This window comes from Cryptomeria japonica, unplaced genomic scaffold (genome assembly GCF_030272615.1).
Source record: "Cryptomeria japonica unplaced genomic scaffold, Sugi_1.0 HiC_scaffold_448, whole genome shotgun sequence".
Taxonomy (NCBI): Eukaryota; Viridiplantae; Streptophyta; class Pinopsida; order Cupressales; family Cupressaceae; genus Cryptomeria; species Cryptomeria japonica.
In genome coordinates, this window is record NW_026729268.1 from 1 (window position 1) to 5,000 (window position 5,000).

At 64.0% G+C, this 5,000-nt stretch overlaps 1 non-coding gene across 1 annotated transcript; it reads left to right on the forward strand.

Moving 5' to 3' along the window:
• The first annotated feature begins 576 nt into the window (after nucleotides 1-576).
• LOC131871710 (5S ribosomal RNA) lies at nucleotides 577-695 on the forward strand. Its single transcript, XR_009369916.1, has one exon. It is a non-coding gene; the product is annotated as a 5S ribosomal RNA (ribosomal RNA).
• The last annotated feature ends 4,305 nt before the right edge of the window (nucleotides 696-5,000 follow it).

Below are 5,000 nucleotides of genomic sequence, written 5' to 3' on the forward strand. Positions count from 1 at the left end.
CGATTCTCGTTTTGGGCATCAGAGCATGTTTCTTCTCCTAAAACCCAATATTTGTTTATTAAGTCTCGGAACACATTTTTGTTCTCGTGGACCCATCATGGGTCTTGGAACGCATTTGTGGTCCTTGGGTCCCATTTTGCATCCCGAAACTTGTGTTTTGGTGCTTGATCCCTATTTTGGGTGCCCACCTTGCACCAAGTGCGCACCCGGGGCAAACCGAGCGCCTTGGTGCACCGGGGCAAGATCGAGCGTGCACCCGAGGCGCCCCGAACATGCACCAAGGTGCACTCGGCCCACATGTGAGCGCAGGTCGTTGCGCCCGAGGTGGTGTGTGGGCACCGCGTTGCAGACGGGACACTGCACGCACACGACGCCCCCTCCAGGTGCACGCACGTAGGCCGGGCCGGGTGCACACCCGACGCCCTAGCAAGGTGCGCGCACCCGGGCAGGGCTCACACTTGGCGAACGGGGCGCACTTCGCGAGGGAGGGTGTGCACCTCGACGGGGGTGGGTGGCCGGGGTGGATTCGCACGTGGGTCGCGGTTTGCTAAGTACACACTGCGACAAGCTCATAACGGGTGCGATCATACCAGCGTTAGTGCACCGGATCCCATCAGAACTCCGCAGTTAAGCGCGCTTGGGCCGGAGTAGTACTGGGATGGGTGACCTCCCGGGAAGTCCCGGTGTTGCACCCTTTTTTAGTTTTTCGCCGGGCGTCGCAATGCTATTTGAATAAACCTTTTGCCCGTTTGCGTTCTCGTCGGGGCCGGGCCGGGCCGGGGTGCGCTGCCCGCACTACCGCGCGCGCGGGGGCGACACCGAGCGCGCACCCGAGGCGCCCCGAGCACACAGGCCACGGTGCAACCCGGGCGTTGTGCGCGCACCCCGGTGCGCCCGAGGTGCTGCGCGCGCACCCAGGTGAAATCGGTGTGCACCTCGGCCAGTGCGCGCTCGGTCGAGTCGCGCACGTTGGCCAAGGTGCACGGTGATGTTTCTTACTCTAAGGTTCCGCACCAGACGCCCGGGACAGGTGAGCGAAGCTGGGCGGGGCCGGGTGCGCGGCCGGGGCAGGTGCACGCAGCTGGAGAGAGCTTTGGAGCACACTTCGGAGCGCACCAATGATGCGCTCCATTCAAAAGTTTCCTGAAAAGGCAAAAAAAGTTGAGATTATAGAATTTCCCACTTGAGAGATTGTAAAAAAAAAAAATTTAAAATGAAGGAAACGCGGGTGCCAAGGTGTGCGCAGCCCAGCCAAGGTGTGCGCACCAAGGCGCCCACCCTGGCGAAGGTGCACGCAAGGTGCGCACCCGAGGCAAACCGGACAATTAACCCAACTTTCGACTTCGCGCGCACCTTGGAGCGCACTTCGGAGCGCTCCTTGGTGCGCACCAATCTTGGGCACCTCGGAGTGCACCATGGCGCCCACCAAGGTGCGCACCCGGGGCAAACCGAGCTCCGACTTCGTGCGCACCTTGGAGCGCACGAAAGGTGCGCACCATGGCGCCCACCAAGGTGCGCAGCCCAGCCAAGGCGTGCGCATCAAGGTGCGCACCCTGGCGAAGGTGCGCACCCGGGGCAAACCGAGCTCCGACTTCGTGCGCACCTTGGAGCGCACAAAAGGTGCGCAACCCAGCCAAGGTGTGCGCACCCCGGTCAAACCGAGCTCCGAATCGTGCGCACCAGAGGTGCACGCCATCGTGCGCACCTTGGAGCACACTTCGGAGCCCTCCTTGGTGCGCGCCGATGTTGCGCACCTCGGAGCGCACCCGGGGAAAACAATGCAATTAACCCGACTTTCGACTTCGTGGGCACCTCGGAGCGCTCTCGGGTTCGCACCTCGGAGCACACCGAGGTGCGCACCTTTGATGCGCTGCCTTCACCAATTTCCAGAAAAGGCAAGAAAACATTGAGAAGGTGTGCGCACCGAGGTGCCCACCCTGGCGAAGGTGCACGCGAGGTGCGCACCCGGGGCAAACCGGGCTCCGACTTCGTGCACGCCGCACCTTGGAGCACACTTCGGAGCGCTCCTTGGTGCGCACCAGGGCGCGCAACCCAGCCGAGGTGCCCACCCCGGCGAAGGTGCACGCGAGGTGCGCACCCGGGGCAAACCGGGCTCCGACTTCGTGCACGCCATGGTGCCCACCGCGGCGAAGGTGCACGCGAGGTGCGCACCCGGGGCAAACCGGGCTCCGACTTCGTGCACGCCGCACCTTGGAGCACACTTCGGAGCGCTCCTTGGTGCGCACCATGGTGCCCACCAGGGCGCGCAACCCCGCCGAAGGTGCACGCGAGGTGCGCACCCGGGGCAAACCGGGCTCCGACTTCGTGCACGCCGCACCTTGGAGCACACTTCGGAGCGCTCCTTGGTGCGCACCATGGTGCCCACCAGGGCGCGCAACCCCGCCGAAGGTGCACGCGAGGTGCGCACCCGGGGCAAACCGGGCTCCGACTTCGTGCACGCCATGGTGCGCACCGCGGCGAAGGTGCGCACCCGGGGCAAACCGGGCTCCGACTTCGTGCACGCCGCACCTTGGAGCACACTTCGGAGCGCTCCTTGGTGCGCACCAGGGCGCGCAACCCAGCCGAGGTGCCCACCCCGGCGAAGGTGCACGCGAGGTGCGTACCCGGGGCAAACCGGGCTCCGACTTCGTGCACGCCGCACCTTGGAGCACACTTCGGAGCGCTCCTTGGTGCGCACCATGGTGCCCACCAGGCCGCGCAACCCAGCCAAGGTGTGCGCACCAAGGTGCACGCGAGGTGCGCACCCGGGGCAAACCGGGGTCCGACTTCGTGCACGCCGCACCTTGGAGCACACATCGGGGCGCTCCCGGGTTCGCACCGGCGTTGCGCACCGTGGTGGGCACCTCGGAGCACACCAAGGTGGGCAGCGAGGTGCGCACCTTTGATGCGATGCCTTCACTAATTTCCATAAAAGGCAAAAAAAAAACGAGATTTTAAAATTTCCGTTTTGAAAGATAGTGAGAAAAAGGGAATGCTGGTGCCATCTTGAGCCCGCCCTGGTGCGCAGCCCAGCCAAGGTGTGCGCACCAAGGTGCCCACCCTGGCGAAGGTGCGCGCCCGGGCAATTAACCCAACTTCCAACTTCGCGCGCGCCAGGGTGGGAGCGCACCCAACAACCGGGCCTGGGAAGAGCCAATGCGAGAAACCCCACCAAACGCTCTGACAAAAAAAGAGGGGGCGCTCCAGTAACCCCGCTTCGGAGCGCACCCTGGGCAAACCCAGCCAAGGTGCCCACCCCGGCCAAGGTGCAGGCGAGGTGCGCACCCGGGGCAAACCGGGCTCCGACAACGTGCACGCCGCACCTTGGAGCACACTTCGTAGCGCTCCCGGGTGCGCACCTCAGAGCACACCAAGGTGGGCAGCGAGGTGCGCACCTTTGATGCGCTGCCTTCACTAATTTCCAGAAAAGGCAAAAAAAAAAGGAGATTTTAAAATTTCCGTTTTGAAAGATAGTGAAAAAAACGGAACGCGCGTGCCATCTTGAGCCCGCCCTGGTGCGCAGCCCAGGTAAGGTGCCCACCCTGGCAAAGGTGCGCACCCGGGCAATTAACCCTACTTCCGACTTCGTGCGCGCCAGGGTGGCAACCGGGCCTCGGAAGAGCCAATGCGAGAAACCCCACCAAACGCTCCGACAAAAAAAGAGGCGGCGCTCCAATAACCCCGCTTCGGAGCGCAGCCGGGGCAAACCCAGCCAAGGTGCCCACCCCGACGAAGGTGCACGCGAGGTGCGCACCCGGGGCAAACCGGGCTCCGACAACGTGCACGCAGCACCTTGGAGCACACTTCGAAGCACTCCCGGGTGCCCACCGGCGTTGCGCACCGTGGTGGGCAGCGAGGTGCGCACCTTTGATGCGCTGCCTTCACTAATTTCCAGAAAAAGGCAAAAAAAAATGAGATTTTAAAATTTCCGTTTTGAAAGATAGTGAAAAAAAAGGAACGCGGGTGCCATCTTGAGCCCGCCCTGGTGCGCAGCCCAGGCAAGGCATGCGCACCAAGGTGCCCACCCGAGGTGCACACCCGGGGCAAACCGGGCTCCGACTTCGTGCAGGCCGCACCTTGGAGCACACTTCGGAGCGCTCCTTGGTGCGCACCATGGTGCCCACCAGGGCGCGCAACCCAGCCAAGGTCTGCACACCAAGGTGCCCACCCCGGCGAAGGTGCACGCGAGGTGCGCACCCGGGGCAAACCGGGCTCCGACTTCGTGCACGCCATGGTGCCCACCGCGGCGAAGGTGCACGCGAGGTGCGCACCCGGGGCAAACCGGGCTCCGACTTCGTGCACGCCGCACCTTGGAGCACACTTCGGAGCGCTCCTTGGTGCGCACCATGGTGCCCACCAGGGCGCGCAACCCAGCCAAGGTGTGCGCACCAAGGTGCACGCGAGGTGCGCACCCGGGGCAAACCGGGGTCCGACTTCGTGCACGCCGCACCTTGGAGCACACATCGGAGCGCTCCCAGGTTCGCACCAGCGTTGCGCACCTTTGATGCGCTGCCTTCACTAATTTCCAGAAAAGGCAAAAAAAAACGAGATTTTAAAATTTCCGTTCTGAAAGATAGTGAAAAAAACGGAACGCGGGTGCCATCTTGAGCCCTTCCTGGTGCGCAGCCCAGGCAAGTTGTGCGCACCAAGGTGCCCACCCTGGCGGAGGTGCGCGCCCGGGGCAATCCGGGCTCCGACTTCGTGCACTGCATGGTGCCCACCAAGGCGCGCAACCCAGCCAAGGTGCCCACCGCAGCGAAGGTGCACGCGAGGTGCGCACCCGAGGTGCACACCCGGGGCAAACCGGGCTCCGACTTCGTGCACGCCGCACCTTGGAGCACACTTCAGAGCGCTCCTTGGTGCGCACCAGGGCGCGCAACCCAACCAAGGTCTGCACACCAAGGTGCTCACCCCGGCGAAGGTGCACGCGAGGTGCGCACCCGGGGCAAACCGGGCTCGGACTTCGTGCACGCCGCACCTTGGAGCACACATCGGAGCGC